Source organism: Chiloscyllium plagiosum, chromosome 4 (assembly GCF_004010195.1).
Source record: "Chiloscyllium plagiosum isolate BGI_BamShark_2017 chromosome 4, ASM401019v2, whole genome shotgun sequence".
In the NCBI taxonomy this organism is placed as follows: domain Eukaryota; kingdom Metazoa; phylum Chordata; class Chondrichthyes; order Orectolobiformes; family Hemiscylliidae; genus Chiloscyllium; species Chiloscyllium plagiosum.
In genome coordinates this window covers 35,839,570-35,859,067 of record NC_057713.1, presented here as the reverse complement: position 1 = coordinate 35,859,067, position 19,498 = coordinate 35,839,570, and the positions used below count along the sequence as shown (strand labels likewise).

Below are 19,498 nucleotides of genomic sequence, written 5' to 3'. Positions count from 1 at the left end.
TTCAAGAACAGGTGAATACGTCGGCCTTTATTGATTTTAGTGTCTCGAAGGATTGAAGAGTGATCTTATTGAAGCACACAACATTCTGAGGGTGACAGAGTAGATGCTGATAAGATATTTCTACAAATGGGCAGTATTGCATGACATTAGGAGATAGCTACAGAATAAAGGGCACTCATTTTAAATTGTGATGGGCACAGAAATTTCTTTTCGTCCAGAAGGTAGTGAATGTCTAGACTTCTCTACCCTGAGGCTAAATCAATGAAAGTATTTTTAAAAAAAAAAATAGGTTTGTGATATATCCAGAAGTTGAGGACTCTGAGGAATTGGCATGAAAGGAGAGTTGAGGCCTAGGGCAGATCAGGTGTGATCTGTTGAATGGTGGAGCAAGTTTGAAAGGCTGAATGGCTTGCTCGTTCCATTTTATTATCTCAAAGTTTTTAATCTGTGTCACGTGCTATCAAGTTCAGGAATAGGAAATGTGACTAGCCTGGATGGATGATGTAGGGAGGAAAGATTTAGATACATGAGGTATTCAGACTGATTTTAGGGAGGATGAGGCACCCCAGCAGGATTGAGACCATATCCCCACAGAAGCATTAGTTAGTACAGTGGGGAAGGATTTGGTCTAGAGTGGCAGGGGGATAGGAATCTGAGGGGAGGCAAGAGTGAGGGGAAACAAAAATGGAAGTGCATGACAAAGGTGGAACAAATCTGTGGAACAATATAATATAACTACAACGAGTAGAAATAGGCAGTTCAGCCCCTTGAGCCTGCTCTGCCTTTTATGGCTGATTTTGTCTCAGCATCAACTGGACTTTCCATAATTCCATAAGGCAGAGGAAATAAGGACTAATAGCAAAGATGTATACCAAAAATAGACGTTTGACTTGTCTTTTTGACATTTTTACAAGTACTATATCTGAATACAAATGGACCTTGCAATAAGTACACTAATTCACAGCTCAAATGGTTGTGCATAGATATGACATGATTGTGATTAGATTCCCTACAATATGGAAACAGGCCATTTGGCCCAACAAGTCCATACTGACCCTCTGAAGAGTAACCTACCCAGACCCATTACCCTCCCCTATATTTACCCCTGACTAATGCACGTAACACCATGCAGACAGTCGCCCGAAGTGCGAAGTGAACCTGGGTCCCTGGTGCTGTGAGGCAGCAGTGCTAACCACTGAGCCACCATGTTGCCCCTAATCACTATTGTAATCAGAGACTAGGCGAGGTAATCAAGGCTGGGAACTGAACCCCCAAGATTGATTGATTAATCTTCCACAATGATGGGCAAAATGGAAAAGAAGGCGTTCACAAAAGATTATATCCATGCAATTGTGAGAAAGGTCATTGGCACAGAAACTGAGTGTAGAATCAGACTGGGTGGAGTTGAGAAACAAGGGGTGGAAAATATTTACAGGAGTTACTTGTAAGCCTCCAACCAGTCATGGTGAGATAGAGATGGCATTAAACACAAAATTAGAGATGCATGTGAGAGTAATGGGCAATTTTAATTTGTGTGAACTGGCCAACATTAGTGATTAATATTGAGGTCACATGACACCAGGTTATAGACAATATTATACACGAATACTTGGAGTGTAGACAAGATGGGATTTTAGACTAGTACATTGAGGCACAAATATTGGGGCAGGAAATATAACATTTGATTTTGTGAACAAAGTGGGTTAGTTAATTTTCTGAGAAATCCAAGGGAATGAGTAGCCCAATCCAGAACTAGGGTCCTAACTCTCAGTGAGTGAAACTACAAAGGTATCGGGGATGAGTTGGCTCCAATTGATTAGGTAATTTCATTAAAAGGCAGTGGACAGGGCATGGTTGTTCTTGTATAGGAGTGATTAGATGCAAGCATGAGATGCAGCAAGCTGTTAAGAAGGCAAATGGTAATTTAGCCTTTATTGCAAGGGGGCTTGAGTTCAGAAAGTAGGAAAGTTATTGTAGTTATGCACAGCCTTGGTGAGACTACATCGACAATATTGTGTGCAATTTTGATTTCACTGCCTCAGAAGAATATGTATTTTCCATAGAGGGAAACTATTGATTCTGGGAATGGCAAAGTTGTTGTTTTATGTGAGATTGGGTCTGCTTAGCTTGTATTCAGAGGAGTTTAGAATGGTGGTGGGTGGGGGTTTATTGAAATGGATTTAGTTTTGAGGCTGGGTTGAATGAAGACAGAGTTCTTTCCCCTAATTGAGAGGTGGAGTCCAGAACAAGAGTCCTAGTCTCAGATGATGGTAGGCCATTTCAGACCAGGATGGGAAGAAATCATTCAGAGAATGGTGAACCTGTGAATTCTCTACCACAGAAGGCTGTGCAGATGAGGTCACTGAAGTATGCTTAAGAAATAAATAGATTTCTAGAAACCAAAGGTGTTAAGGATATGGGAAGGGGGGGGGAGTATAGAATTGAGATAGAGGATCAGTGTATATGATCATATTGAATGGCAAAACAGGTAGATGGGCCACATGGCCTCTTTCTCCTAATTATGACTGTTTGTTTATACGTCTTCTATTGTCAAGATAGAGAGGGATTCAGGTGTTACGAAAGTAGAGGTACTGTACCTTTTGAGAGTTGAAAAGCTAGCAAGGACAAAGCACAGAGTGTCCGGAACAAGATAATAATGTAACACTTTGTTGAAACAGCTAGCAGCATCTGGGTTGCCATGAAACAAAAAACAATTCAAATTCAGTTTAGATTATGCCCCAAGATACCAGAATTCAGTCAAAGTTTGGTAATATTAAAGCCAATGAAGTGATCCAATGTTTTGGGATATTTTGAACAGTTAGGGGGAGAACTGCCAACCCACCACCAAGTTCAGACTGCCAGTAGAACAGCTCTCTGAAAGGTACCTGTCCATACAAAGTTTGCGCAGTAGAACATTGAAAAAATGACTGGGAAAATCTGCAGTGAAGATACAATGAGAAGATTCGGCAGCTGACTGGTTTTGAAAGTTGAATTTTTTTTTGTAAATCTTGATCAGGATTTTTTTATTGGACTAGTATTGTAGAGTGGGAGGTAAAAGATAGGTTTAAGAGAAAGGAATTGTAAATAGCTGTTTTTAATATTCTCTGTTGGACTTAAAGAATAAAGTTGTTAATTTTACTTTAAATCATGACCTGGTGTAGTTCTTTTCCTCTTGAATTTTAACAGATGGTGGGGGGGAGGTGAATATCTTTGTGTTGCTGGTTTAAATAAGCAGAAGGGTTTACCCTATGTCTAACAGGTATTCTGGTATACTAGTCTCTAAAAGTTAATACATAAGTACAACCAGTAACGAAGAATGTGTGTATGGAATGCTATCCTTTATATTGAGAAATTGAGTGCTAAAAATAAGCATGTTATGCTTTTAGATTAGATTCCCTACAGTGTGGAAACAGGCCCTTTGGCCCAACTAGTCCACACCGACTTTCCGAAGAGTAACCCACCCAGACCCATTTCCCTCCCACTAATTCACCTGACACTATATGGGCAATTTAGCATGGCCAATTCACCTAACCTGCACATCTTTGGATTGTGGGAGGAAACCGGAGCACCCGGAGGAAGCCCACGCAGACACTGGGAAAATGTGCAAACTCCACACAGTCAGTCACCCGAGGCTGGAATCGAACCTGGGACCCTGAGAGGCAGCAGTGCTAACCACTGAGCCACTGTGCTGCCCCAAATGCATTGTAGGACCACATCTCAAATACTGTGTACAGTATTAATTTCCTCTGTAAGGAAAGATTAAATGCAATGGAGATGGTTCTGAGCAGGAATGAGGGGTTGTGTTATAAGGAAACGTAGGACAGACTGGGCTTGTTTCCACTGGAGATTAGAAGAATGAAGAGTGATGTAACAGAAGAGTTTAAGATCCTGCATAATGTTAAAAGGTGGACTCTGGGACAAAATGGTCCCTTTTGAGGGTGAACCCAGAACTGGAGGACATTTTTAAAATTAGAGGTTGCTGTTTTAGGACAGATGGCAATATTTGTTTCAGCTAGTTGAGACTTGGAGTCCTCATAGAGTCATAGAGATGTACAGCACGGAAACAGACCCTTCGGTCCAACCTGTCCATGCCGACCAGATATCCCAACTCAATCTAGTCCCACCTGCCAGCACCTGGCCCATATCCCTCCAAACCCTTCCTATTCATCCTCTGACGTTCCAGGGAAAACAGCCCTAGCCTGTTCAGCCTCTCCCTATAGCTCAGAAAGCAATGGAGATGATGCAGGGGGTAGTATTGAATATTTTTATGGCAGAAGTCAGTTGATTCCCTGTGCAGCAAGAATCTAAGATTATTGGAAGTAAACAGGAATAGGGAATTCGAACACAAATAGTTCAGTCGTGGTCTTGCTGAATAGAGGAGCAAGCTAGAGGGACAGACTAGCCCACTTTTCTGAAATTGTATGTTTGCACTTCTCAAGCCAATTATCCGCTCATGTTCACATTTCTGTTTCTGTGAACTTGTGTAGATTGGTTGCTGGAAGTCCTACATTTTAAAGTGCTACATTTAACTCGAGAGCACTTTCTGATGTCCTGAGGTCAAAACAGACATTATGTAAATCGAAGTTTTCTATCTGTTTAAGATTCTTTGGAAGAAAACATGCTTGCATTTCAGTGAAGCGGCCTTTTGCCTCAGGATTTTTTTTTTACCTTCTGTAATCATGGACAGGAATAGCATGGAGACCGAGCCAATAATTGGGTTAAAAGCTTTTCGAGTCTGAGTGCAGCAGGAAAGCTTAATGCTCTTCCTTTAATCAATAAAAGGCTTTCTATTTCAGCTTTTGAGGCTTCACTGGATGCAAAACTTTGCTTATGTACTGGAAAAAAAGCAAAATGACTGTGTGTGTGTGTGTCTCTCACAGAGTCAGTTCCTGTACGCACTCAAAACTGTGGTGGCTAAAAGGGACTGGTTCACTCCCATCCAGGTCATTATATGGTTTAATTATCTGCAGAACAGTTAAAGCAATTGATCAATTTCATTCTGCTACTGTGCACTCCTTGTGTGTCTGTGTTGGCTCCTGCACATTGCGAAAAAAGCAGAATGCTCCTTTCTGGTATGACTTGTGTACATTTATGATCTCTCGTACATTTAACAGTATGCACCAGGTTTGAAAAAAAAAACTTAGAAATCAAGTGGACTTGGTGTTGATGTTTATTTTACATTTCGTTATTCTAAACTGCGTTTTGACTGAAGGTTGCAGAAGTACTGCAGGCCAGTAATGCAGTCTAATGACTGCTCCTAAACAACCTGTCACTCAATTCAGTAGGGTTTCCATTGGTCTTCCTTCCGCACCAGGCTTTTGCTTGTTCCCATGGATATGCAGGCAAATGACAGTCTTAAGCTGTTATAGCTTGATCTGAGAGCTCTTGTTGTTATAGTGAAAGTTCCAGAATGTTCTTTGAGCAAGAGCACTGAGAACTAATTAAATCCCTGAGAAATAGCCAAATGCTTTTTAATGAGATAGGGATGCAAGCACATGCAGAAACAACACACTCGAGCTGTTAATGTGCTTGCGGGCAATTTTTAAGCTTCTTCTTCACTTCGGTTGTTAGGCAGATTCACGTGTCAGACTATCTCTCCTTCTTTGTTCTACATTGACAAAGAGTTGCTAGCTTTACCGACTGCCTCTGTCTCCTTCATAGATCAAGTTCTGAAGCCGCCAGACTTATAGCTGCTACTAGTTAGAATTGTCAATGGATAGTTGAACTTGTAAATCATTTCACTCTCTTCCCCATTTGTAATCTTTATTCATTTCACTTGACAATTTTAACTCTGTGTTGTCCATGATCAACTTTCAACAGTGTTGCTCGTTGTGTGGGTGTTTGCACCATTTAAGACAAAAGGACCCATTCACATTTTTTTGGATGGGTCTCTAACTGTTTGAGTCTTCCATTCGTGGGTGATGTATCTCACTATGGCACTAGAAACCTCAAATTTACGAATGGAAAATATATACTGGATTTGAGAGGATTCAAAAGAAGTGCAAATCTGAAAACCGATTTGATTGTGGGGACATGCTGACTGAGGATTCCTAAAAAGGAATTACTTTCCTAATTAGTGTACCAGCTATGTCTGCTCCAACTGCCTATATCACCTTTGTAGCTACAGCTATGCACGGGTGGCCCTGGGAGAGGAACATCTGATACCACAGGTACACGTGAGACTTTCATGGCTAGTGGACTGAAATACAGTGAAACCTAGCGGCATAGGATCTGTGCCACAAATCTTGCTATCACACATGAAATAGTGGGTTCAGAAAACAACGCTTTGCCTTGTTTGCAATGTAAATAAAGGCTACAGTAACAAAGGAGTGCAGGAACTAAAGGACTTATTGTGTATGTGCACAAATCATTGAAGGTGGTGTGAGGAACTGGATAAGCAAACAGGCTCTTAGGCTGTTATAAATAGAGGCAGAGAGTGCAAGTGCAAAGATGAACCCTTTAAAACATTTGGTTTTGTCTCAACTGGCATATTGTGCCAGTTTTGGATACCATTTATCAGGAAGGGCGTGAAGACGTTAGAGGTTGCAGAAGAAAATTTAGCTTTTCCCTGGGGCTGAGGGACTCCAGTCACCTTGATGGAAGAACCCCAGCTTCCTGAATCTATGTAAGGAAGAGAAGGTAGAGAGAGAGATTTTATTAAATGTATTCAAAAATCAAGTTTTTTTTTAGTCTGCATATTTGCCACTGGCATTGGCAAGTTCCCATTGGCAGAAGAGGTGAGAAAGAGGGCACTGATTTTAGAGTTGTTCATTCAAAGGTTCTTCATGCCTGATCAATTAAATCTGCTAAAACAGTGGATTAGTCCTTTCAGTGGACATTAGCTGGGCGAGAAGACAGTCCATGAGCGTTCCTGTCCAGGATTTAATTGACCAATGGTAGGAAGGAAGTCAGGTCCTTGTTTTGTACCTTGCAGTCTGATTAAATTCTCCCTCCTCCAAACTTGCTGCAGGGTAGAATTTAATGCCCTCCCAACAATTCTGTATGTTCTTTGTTTTTATTATTTAAGCACACTGGAAAAATGGAGCAGTTTTTGCTAACTTAATTTCACATTAATTGGCAGTTTAAAGATTCAGAACCTCGATCTGTGTCGCACTCTCTCAGTACTGCACTGGTCAGCCTGGATTGTGTGCTCAAGCCTAATGACTAGGAGGCAAAGGTGATACAATTAGGTGGAGACTGACAAGATGTACCCCTGGATACTGTGTAGAAATCACTGCATAAAGATATGGGTGTTCACAGTTTAAGAATTATTGACGATCAGAATGATGGTGATGATTGCAGACTCCTTCTGTAGACTCCCACACAAATCTCACTTAAGCAGACAGTTGTTTAGGGAAACTGGAGAACTAACAGTAAGTATTTGTACATTCAACTAGAGCATGATATGTGTAGTAACCTAATGTTTTCAAACTGGACTAGTAGCCTAGCAATGATGAACTCAAATTGCTCCATCCTCATGTCGGAATTGGGCAAGAAAAAGCAGTTTCTCATGGGTAAGCCAAAATTTAATTAAACAATAGTAAGCAACAAATCAAAGAGCTAAGCAAGAAATTCTTTGCTCCAAGGGTAGGGTGAAGGTGGAACTTGAGGCTTCAAGGAGTGGTTGAACAGAAATCTTTGCGTAAAAAGGAAGCTTGATGGATACAAGAAAGGAGCTGAGGGGTTAAAGAGCAAAGTGGTACAGAGGCAGCTAAAGTGGGAAATATCTTGAATGGAGGAAAGATGCTATCAGCATTGTGGTTGTGGCTGAACCAATACCAAATGGATTGCAGTGGTTCAAGAAGGTAACTCACTACCACCTTCTAAAGCACAGTTGGGAATGGACAATAAATGCCGACATTCTTGTGAAGCCGTATCTCCTGAATGAATATAAAAATAGCGGACCAATTGGACTAAATAGCCTATTTCTCTGTAAGCTTGATAAATGTGGCAATTTAGTAGCCGACACTAGAAAAATAACTATTAAGTTGTGGGATTATCACACTACACATGTAGAAATATAACTTTCTCAGCAGTGCATCAATTCTAATAGTGGAAGTGTTTGGACTCTTACATTTCCAGGTTTTTCTTACAATTTTAATTAAAATTGTAAGTGTTAGTGGCATGCACAGTATCACATGGCACTTCATTGTTGAAACCCACTGTCAGCTGACAATGGTGCAGCTAAGGTTGAGTGGGAGGAGGGAGGCTATTGAAGAGCCTCTAGTCAAGGTGGCTTATATCTAGAGAACTGGAGTGTAAACATGTAGAAGTAATGCTGCAGTCATAAAACAACCTGGTTAGACCCCACTGGGAGTACTGTGAGCAGAACAGAACATCACCCCTTAGGAAAGATATATTGGCCTCAGATGGAGTACAACGTAGGTTTATAAGAATGACACCTGGACGGCAGGGGTTAGTGTGTGGAGAGATTATTCAAATTAGACCTATTTTCTCCACAGTTTAGAAGGTTAAGGGTGATCTAATCAAAATAAAATGTAAATCCAAAATATTAACCGAAAAAGGCAATTAAATTATTTCCACAGATGATTGGAAATTCTAGAACTAGGGGTATAGTCTAAAAATTTGGGCCAGACCATCCAAGAGCGGTGTTAAGCCCATCTACACACAAACGGTAGGATGCTGGACCAGTTGTTGCTTTTAAATGTGAGACAGATACATTTTGGTAAGCAAATTGATTACATGCTATGGGCCAAAGAGATGGTGTTAGGCCACAGGTCAGCCATGATCTCACTGAATGTTGGAATAGGCTGGAGAGGCTGAATAGACCACCCCTGTTCTGACATTCCTGTGTTGCTCCATCAGATCCATAGCAGTTCTTTCAAATTTAAATTTCACTTGTGAATATTTCACAATACATTGATTTCACTTGATTTGTGTGTCATTGTTATTTGTTGGTACACACTTAGTCAGAGCTAAATGTGCTGGCATGCCTCAGGGTTGGCATGCATTGATTACAGGAGAGGAAAGATTGGTGAAAAAACAATAAAAAACAATGTTCGTTTTAACTTATTCCTTATTGACTCTTCATGTTAATATCCAGAGTTAGATTCTCTGTTCCTGAAAATGACTAAACTTGTAGCTTCAGTTGGTCCTCCCTTTAAAGTTGAGATCACTCCTGTTGTGGGGGGGAAAGGGGGTGATTGAAATGTTGCCGGTGGATTTTGAGCACAGAAAAGACACTGCAAGTCAACAATCTGAGAGAGACACGCATTTGGACTGTACTCAGACTACATTTTAGGCCCTTAATTTTATTACCTTGACTGATTGTGTCCCCTTCTCACTTCACTCCCTGATGCCTTGAACCTACCCTGTGTCTTCCCTTGGATCTCTCTTCCTGCTTCCCCATGCATCTGAACACCTCTCCTCTGCCAAACTTGCCGTTGCCAATCCTGAGCTTGTATTCAAGCTGTCATTCTCTCATTCTCTTTGTGCCGCAGAGTTCAGTGAGGAATATTACTGACCTCCAACTGACACTTTCTCCTTTTTAAATGGGTATGAACTGGGTGCCACCAGATTCTCATATGCCATTGGCTTTATCTTGAATGTAGGTTGCAATTTGAAGAAAGTACTTAATGAGTGCGGTTGTTCTGCTATAACGTTCCCGTGCAATACCGTGTTATAGAAAATCGCCCAATATAAATAATGACCTATGAGAAAAACACGGTTGGGGTGAACCACTTAAAAATATCATTTGAAATTCAAAACAAAAATAGTAGTTACTGTGCTACCATTTGCATTAGGCTAAGTAAATCTTAAAATCATATTTTAATGAAATAATATAGTAAATTTAACACTTTAATACTAAAATCACTGACTACAGTTTTTCACCAGAAAGAGTGTGAGCTGACTGACCATGTGATGCTGATGTGGAAGTATCTCCCCCTGGTTTGAATAAAGTTCCTTCTAAATGTAGACTGCAATTCCCAGTTTCAAGTGTAATTCAAAGCTTGCAGAGCTGATTACATTCCTGTTTTAGGTGAACACACTGAATTTGCATTTTGCAAACAGAGGGTCCTGAGGCTGGGTTTTGCTGTTCAGCTAGTGCCGGGGATAGAATTGGGTAATGGCGAACGGGAGTTTGCTTTTTTTTAAAAAAAAAAGTCCGCAATTCACAAATCACGTTACAGCCAAATTGAATTTAGCAAATGCGTGTTATAGGAGAAACTGTAAATTAATCCACCACATGACTCAGTCTGTTCCATTGCAAACAGGCCATTAACCTAATCTCTGCATCTCAGTCTGTTGCCAGGAAATCAAAATTTCACATTCTGCCTAATTCAGTCACCACTGCCCTCATCCCTCTGCCACATTATCAATAAATTTCAGCGAAATGGACTGTCACCTCTACCAGTCTGAGCCTACCTATTAATCTATTCTTACACCACATTTACATTTTGCTCCGTCATGTGACAGCTGCAGTGAACAAATTGCTCTGTGCTAAGGCAAACTCTGAGCTAAATAAACCGCCCCCGAATTATCATGAACTGGAGGTAAAATATAAGTGACTTTGCTAAAGCAACTCTATTTGTGAGAGCAAAAGGAGAAAATTTAATTTGGGAATGTGATTGATTGAGAGACAGGAGGCTTCCTCCTTGTGAAAGGAGTAAGTCATCCTTTGGTTTATCACTAGACATTTTTGTTTTATTTCCCAACAAGTTCCCAGCTTATTCAATACTGGGCGACGTTACAGATCTCTAAAAAGACTCTTAGACAACACAGTAATGTATTTTGACAAAGCTGATACTCAGACAACTGCAGGAGCTGGCATAAGGGATGACACCATCTGCTTATACCCTGTAACCTGTCTGCTATGGCTGTACCATCTGGAGCCCCTCTCTACCCTTCCCATACAACAGTCAACCCACTGTAGTGGCCCTTGATAAAACCACATTGCTGAACAAAAGTGTCAGCGCTGCATTTACTAATTGTGTGACCAGAGAGTAGTTGTCAGCTCTTGCCCAGACCCCAGCACTCTCCTCTGCCCCTGCAAATCCCCTGGGACAAAATGGCCAATTTGTTGGAGGAGGATTTGAGAAGCAAAAGCATGTGCCATAGAGTATGATAAGGGGGAAGTGGAGGGTTGGATTTTGTGTATGTAGGGAATACCAGCAATAATTTAATGGACTTTCACATGATTTCCTGTAACATAGCTATGAAGCCCTGCCTTCTCACCTCTGGTGAGGCATGGTGACCCTCCGGTTTAACCATCACCAGTCATCTGGTCCTCTGTCAGCAGTGCTGTGGTCTGCAGTGACTATCCTAACATTATCATGGAGACATCCCTCATCTATTTTACTATGTGCAACACTGTAGCACCAGAGGATTGGGACCTGCACTTTCAAGATCAGTGCATACAAAACTACTTTCCAGAAAAGATACTTCAATGAGTGCATGGATCAATCTATGGAATAGGTTCCCTAGGAGGCAGTGGAACAAGATTCGTTCAGTCGTGTGCAAAGCGGATGGATTTCTTCCTGGGAATATGTGAATAATTTGAGAAATTGCATGGTTACTTTTTTCCTTTCCTGGTACAAGGAATATTAGTGTGCTGCCAACTCCAGGATTCATTGCTTGTCCCTAAACTGCTCTTGAACTGATTAACTTGCTCAGCCATTTTGGGGGACGGTTAAGAATCAGCCACATTTCAAGGGTTCGGAGTTGCAGGTAGAATGGACTGGGTAAAAATGGCAGCTTCCTTCCTGAAGGAGGGCTGGTAAACCAGATGGGTTTTACAGCAACTAATGACAGTTATAATGAACATTATTACTGAGGCTGGCTTTATATTCCAGAATTTAAATTCCTCCAGCTCTGATGGAACTTTGGACCTGTAGTACTGAGATTTCACCACCACTGTCTGGATCTGTTGGAATTGATTTGTTTAAGTGATTGCAGTGATTATTCAACAATTCCATTATCATTGTATTCTGTGACAAGCAGTATGTTAGAAACTGATCGAGATGGACTTTGGAATTTTTTTGTTTAGCAATTCCTACATTCCTTTTGTTGGTAATTAGTTAAACTAACTCCGTATAAGTCACACTTGCTTCCAAGCAACGAGGTTACCCATGACCCAGCTTCCCTGTGACAGAATGAGCTGTTCAACTCCAATATCATCATCTGGCTTTTCTCCAGATCCTACTTACATTCTGTTTTTTGAAGTAGCAAAATCACTCCCTTTCCAGTGATGATACTATTATATCCATGGATTGTTCTACCTCTACAAACTCTTGCCTGCATCTTCATACTATTGTGGATGCTGCCTACCATGGGGTCTGGCCATCATGCACACTGTTGTTTCTAGCTAGACTATACCTGCTTGCAGTTCACTGCATTTCTAGATTTACCTTTCTCTCCTTCACACTCAGTAAGTCCTGACGATACTTTACATTCTATTGTGCAGAAAACTGATTGCACCCTTCCAGTATGGTCTTTCCATTCTTAATCACTTAGTCTTGATAGCATGTGACTGTCAGCATTGCACATTCATTTTCCATTATGCTGCAGTCTCAGCCTCCGTAGTTCCTGGTGACAAATAATTCCACATTCTAGCAATGTTGCCTATGGTATAAGATTTCTCTAACCTCCCTTTCATTTCCTCCCGGAACAGAAAATGTTGGAGCCACACTATCTGCTGTGTCTTCCCCAGAAAGAGACAAAGTCATTGAATATTTTGAAGGTAGAAGTAGATTGACTTCTTTGTTGGTCTGGAATCTAAGATTATAGAAGTGAGGGGTTAAGCCAGGAAAGTGCCGCTGGTATACATGAAGTTTTAAGATCAACCTTCAAACTCTGTGGTCACAAATGTAAATCTTTGTATCTTGTATACAAAAAAGGCATTTGACAGAGAAGCATCCACAGTAACTGAAAATAGATTCCAAATTCTGTAGGTGTCACTTTCTTCTTTGATGCCATATCCAAGGCCAGTTAGTATCTGTCTGACTCGGGAAGCACATCTCTGGTTCCAGTTCAGTCATGGCAGCTGAAGACAATCTTCAAGTCTTTAATGATCAACTGTCCCTTTCTTCTTCCTTTCAATCTTTTAATGTCTAATGAATTCCATGTGTGAAGAGCTCATAGACTGAACTGCGTGCTGAACTCTGCTTGAGTTACCATTGTCTCTTTATCCTTCTGGACCTCACCTTCTCACCCAGTGAAGCCATGACTTGATCTGTAGCTTTTTCCCTCAACCTCTTAACATCTGCTTGGAATTGTGAGGCTTGTCTCCCTGAAGTTTTGATTCCCAACCAACCCAGCTTCTGACTAATAGATTTCCTATCGTTGCTCCATTTCTAGTTCAGTATTAAATTGTGCTCTGTGTGGGGTCACTATACTCTTATTATTACTACTGCTTCAGGAGTCTATCTTAACTCGTCCTTCCTATTGACTCATCATAGATATTTGCAATACAGAAGGACATGGCTGTGTTGTTTGTTCATTCAAGCAAGTGAAAATTAATCCCAAGCCATCACTCTGTCCAACAGTTTCTCTTTCACAGAGATGCAGTGGTCTCAACTATTTCTTTGTCAAATCAACACCATTAGTAGTAAAAAGAAAATCCCACAAAGAGAGGGACAAAGTAGGATGTTACTTATTCCAGGCTAACTAGCTGAGGTCTTAAAGTTCTGAGTTCTTTGCATCTATTTTCTTTTAAGAGAATGTTGCAGAAAAGGACTGGGCAGTAATGATTTTGCTAGGATAAAAAATAAAGGTGAATTACCAGAAAAACTGGGAGTCCTCCAAAAGTGGATAAGTCATCAAGGTTACTGTGGGGGTGGGGGAATAAGGCTGGGAATTACTGAGTACAGATCTTTTAAATCCCCATGGATAATAGGGTAGTGCAAGAGGACTGAAGGATCGTGAAAACAAAGGAGGATACAAAATAAATCCAGCAACGACAGGTAAGACAGTGAGTAATCTGGGACAAAGGTAAATAGCATTTTGAAAAGTTTGTGCTAATAAACACTGATTTGTTCAAGGAAAATAATGTCAAAAAAGGATGAACAAGGATAGTATTATAAACTCCAAACTGACCGATACATTCCTTTAAAAGAAGTAAACCCCAGCATATTAATGGAGAGGAAACTGCTGAATGCTTGTAATTTTATACATTTTTACTGTAACAAACTACAGCAATATAATTTCAAATAAAAAGGTAAATTTTGTTTTACATAATTGAAACTATGAGGTGAATCCTTGCTGTTACAGGCAATCACATTACTCCCCAAACATGTGAATCAGTGCAATCTCAGAATTTTTCTAAATTGGTCTCTTTTTTTTCCTTTAGAATTTCTCATAATTCTTGATTCTAATGTTGCACTCACTGACAACTGAGTTCAATTTAATCTCTACACCTAGTTACTACTAATGAGCTACATGTCTGTCACACTCGCTAGGGTCATGACATTGACCCAAAGTCTCCCCCTGCCCCCCCCCCCCCCCAAAAGGTTATCTTCCCTGACTTTTATTTTTAATGCTCCTGTCATTCTTCGATAATCACATTGGGCATTGTCCACAATTCCTGACTACTTCTGTCTTTAGTGTTCTGGTCTTTGCAACACATACTGATTTGGAATTATCAGCCATGATTATATTGAATGGCGGTGCAGGCTCGAAGGGCTGAATGGCCTACTCCCGCACCTATTGTCTATTGTATCCTATAACTTATTTTGTAATAGTCTCTGCACTATTCTCAGGGATATACTTCTATATCAGGGTCCGTTTGAAAACGGACACACAGAAAACTATTCCATTTGGAGGCATTCTTCTTTTGTTTTCTGTTGGCATGAATTCTTTATTGTGAACTGCCAAACAGAGAGGTAAATAATACTATTAATTGGTCTGTTCAGACCTGTTATGACAGAACTGGAACAGGTGGAACTTGAACTTTGGACTCCTGGCTCAGAGGTGGGGGTCACTACGACTGTACCAGAAAACCCTGGGGGTGGGGGGGAATTCAACAGGCTAAAACCCAGCCTTACTGCAATTATCTTTCCATATTACACTTACTTCCACTTGTTCATCTGCATGCATCTCTGAGGCATTTAGAGAACCCAACAATTTCACAGTCCCAGACCCTGGAACGTACAGGTGATGGTGTTCCTATGTATCTGCTGCCCTTCCCCTTCTAGTTGGAAGTGGTCATGGGTTTGGAAGGTTCTCTCTCAGGATCTTTGAATTTCTGCAATGCATCTTGTACATGTTACACGCTGCTGCTCTGGAGTGTCAATGGTAGAGGGATTGGATGTTTGTGGATGTAGTACCAATCAAGCAGGTTGTTTCTGTCCTGGATGGTATCAAGCTTATTGAGTGTTGTTGGAGCTGCACTCATCCAGGCATCTGGGGAGTATTCTGTCACACCCCTGTGCCTTGTAGATGGTGCACAGGCTTCGGGGAGTCAGGAGGTGAGTTACTTGCCACAGTATTTTTGGCCTCTGACCTGCTTTTGCTGCCACTATTCATGTGGTGAGTCCAGTTGAGTCTCTGATCAATGGTAACCCCTGGGATATTGATAGTGGGAGATTCGGTGATGGTAACAAGGATGGGGTCCATTCACATTTGGGAGCACTCTTCCTTAAAGGTTGAGAGTCTGCAGTGTATGACTGCACCCAACCTGGTCACTTCGTTCTTAGGAGGGGATTGGGACACTGGTTCAGACACATGTAGGAGACTTTTGGGTGAGGCCTGGGGATGTGTGAATGAGGTTCGCAAGAAAGGCTGGCAGGGAGGTGATCTAGATATTCAGGGCCTCTGACACACTGCAGCTGCGAGCTACTGCCTGAAGTGAGCTCACTGTCTCCTTCCATCATTTTGTAAATCAAAACAACGTATTGGGAAGCAAATGGGCTGAGTCCATAGGAGGGTTGGGCAGAGTAAATATCATGGTCTGTGATGGAGGGGCCTGCAAGCCCTATAGAGGGCTAGAGCATTACACACCCACATTATCACACACTGTAGTGGACTCTGCTATCCAAGCCCCCAAATTCCTGGTGATTTTTATTGCATTGTCTCTGTCTCTTTATGCTGCACTCCTCCCTGCCCCAGACATTGCTGACCACTTCATTCACACCAACACTTTGGCACAGAGAGGCCAGAGAAAGAATTGTGATGCTTGACAAAGAGGCTTTTTGGTACCAGGAAAGCAGTGTCCCATAGCTACCTTGTTCATCTTGCTTCTACAGGCTGCATGGATCCAGGGACATCCCATGACAGATTTATTGCAAAACCATTCACATTAATGGAGACATGAGAATTTATAAACAGTGTGATGTCACCCGTGCTGCCAAAGTTTTCTTTTCCTTTACTTCTACCAAGTCTCAGTATTGTCCCAGATTCTGCAGCTGGGGTGGATGGAGCCTGGTTGACAGTAGAGTCCTTTGGCCCTGGAGGTTTGGTTGTGAGAATGTTTGTTTGTTTGTTTGTTTGTGTCTCGACAGCTTGGATGTGTCAAGAGTCACTGTGCCAGTGGCAAGTGAACCTGCCGGGATCCAACTTCCAAGGATGCAGTGGGGAGACAGTGAGGGTAGAGATGGAGGCTCTGGCCACCTCCTGGAGGAGACGACCTGTGTTGGGTGCTTGGCCCCGCCCTGTTGAATTGTGAGAAAGGGTTCCAGGTTTCCCACATCGCCCTGATTGTCCTGAAGACCAATGGCTGGGCTAGTAGAGGGCAGGTTCTGTGCAAGTATCTGACAGACTCTGAGTACTGGGCCTGGTTCTCCATGGCAACTGCTAACCTGTACATGGAGGTCAAAGGTAAAGGATGCTTGAGGCAGCTGGATTCCAATAGCATCACTGCAGTCTCTGGGCAATGAAAGCCAATGCCTCCCACATAGCTGTTATCTGCTCCAGCTCTGCCCCATGCATTTGGACAAAGTCCTGCTTGTTGATGCCACCGAATCTTCTGCTTGGCACTGAGTAGCTCGCCACCATCTTCTGAAGGATGGGTTGGTTGGGTATCTTGAGTGGGTTTTAAAGAAGTTCTGAGTGCCAGTGGTCTGGAATGGTACTTCCTCAGCCGACTGTGGAGCTATTGCACTGAGGCACTCACCAGCTCCCAAATTTTCTAAACCTGATGTTCCCACCAAGATACCAGTATCTGAGCTGGTAGGGGGTGCGGGGACAGCCTTGAAATGCTTCCTTTGGAGGTTTTATTCAGTGATGGAAGAGGTGCTTTAGAGCAATTTGACATGTACAGCATGGAAATTGACTTTTTGGTCCAACTCTACAATGCTGACCAGATATCCTAAATTAATCTAGTCCCATTTGCCAGCACTTGGCCCATATCCCACTAAACCCTTCCTATTCATATACCCAACCAGATGACCGTTTTAAATGTTTCTCCACAGAGACCATGGCCATCCCGTTGGCACCTGCAAGGCACAAGCAAGGGAAGGGATTGCAGGCCATTGTTAGAGGTGATAAGCAATGAATGATATTGACAGTGGGGTTAGGTTAATGAGGGAGTTACAGTGATGTCTTGGCATCCCCTGCAGGAGCAGTCTGTTTTCTTCTCTGAGGGGGCAGGATTCTTTCTTAACACTCAGCAGTTTCAAATGACAGACTAGCTCAGGAGAATGAGGATAGGTAATATGAACCCATTTCATACTTAAAGTGCAAAACTCTGGGGATATAATGACTAAAATCATTAAAGGTGTTAGGATAACTGTGTAGTAGCTAGGAAGGAAAAGCAAGGGTGTAGAACACTATTGTCATAGAGTCACTGAGCATGGAAACGGACCCTTTTGGTCCATCCAGTCCATGGTGACCATTTTCAAAAACCAAACCAGGCCTTAGTGGCGTGCATTTGGCCAAATCCCTCCAAACCTATCCTATTCGTGAACTTATCCAAATGTCTTTTTAACATTTTAACTGTACCTCCATCCACCATTTCCCCTGGCAGTTCATTCCATAAATGAACCAATCTGTGTGTTTTATTAAAAAAAAAGTCCTTCGTATCATTTTTAAACTTTCTTCTCTCTCCTTCAAAACTGAAGGGCAATTTTTAATTCCCCCACCCTAGGAAAAAGACTCTTGTCGTTCACCTTATATATGCGCTTCATGATTTTATAAACCTCAATCCCCTATGCTCCAATGAAAAAGGATCCAGTCTATTTTTATATCCCAAATCCTCCATTCCTGGCAACGTCCTGGTAAATATTTTCTGTAACCTCTCCAATTTAATATCCTTCCTATAATAGGGTGACCAGATCTGCACTCCATAATACTTCAGAAGACTCCTCACTAAGGTTCTGTAAAACCTCAATATAGAAAAGTACAGCACGGAACAGGCCCTTTGGCCCACGATGTTGTGCCAAGGATTTATCCTAATGTAAAATAAAATAACCTACGCACCCCTTAATTCACTGCTATTCACGTGCATGTCCAGCAGTCGCTTAAATGTCCCTAATGACTCTGCTTCCACCACCACCACTGGCATCTCATTCCATCCATTCACAATTCTCTGCATAAAGAACCTTCCTCCGACATCCCCTCTATACCTTTCTCCTAATATCTTAAAACTATGACCCTAACATCTTAAAACATGATGTCCCAACTCCTATACTCAAAAGGTCTGAACAGTGAAGGCAAGTGTGCTAAATACCTTAACCACACTGTCTACCTGTGATGTACCCTCTCTTGTTTTATTACCTCGCATTTATCCAAATTAAACTCCACCTGCTACGACGCAGCCCATTGACCTAATTGATCAAGATCTGTTTGCAATCATAACCTTCATTTTTCACCATACCACCAATTTTGGTGTCATTTGCAAACTTACTGAGCATGCCTTCTGTATTCTCATCCTAGTAATTAAAAAAAATGACGAACAGAAGTGGACCTGTTACCCTGGGTGTTGATGGATTGAATGTATGTTATGATTCTGATGCTTCGGGAAGTATCTAGGCTCCAGCAAACCTGCTTTAAAAGATATTTCTTCTTGTCTGCCTCTCCTCGCTTTGGACAATCATTTTGAAATTCATGGCATCTTGGTCACAGTTATCCAAAGCAGAGGCAGTAGTCCTTTCCTTTCCACCCTATTTACAGGAATGTAGAAAATTCCAAAACCATGTGGGGATAAGAAAACTGTGTGGGTTGACTGGCAGAACAGTGTTGATTTCAGCCAATTGACTCCTTTTCAGAAGAATTGGGCCGACTTTTGTGGAGATGGTTCTGTCACAATAAAGGCCTGACTAGATCATTACGGCGAGCATGCATTTAAATTATATTTGAGAATCTGAATTCCATTCTCAAACCAAGGTTAGAAATGCACTACTTGAAACATGACAGAAGATTTAATAGCTACTTTCAAAAGGGAATTGGCCACAGACCTGCAAATCTATGTGAAATTCTTGTCATGGAGCGCAGTGGAGGCCAGACATTGGGTGTCTTCAAGGCAGGGATTGATAAATTCTTGATCTCACCAGGAATTCAGGGCCACGGGGAAAGTGTGACTAAGTGGGATTTGAATGGCAGAGTA

The 19,498-nt window shown here is 41.7% G+C and overlaps 1 protein-coding gene across 2 annotated transcripts in view; it reads left to right on the top strand.

Annotated features, from left to right (window-relative positions):
• Positions 1-19,498, top strand: part of LOC122548950 — a 63,216-nt gene that overhangs the window by 9,116 nt on the left and 34,602 nt on the right. The gene's annotated exons all lie outside the window — the stretch shown is intronic.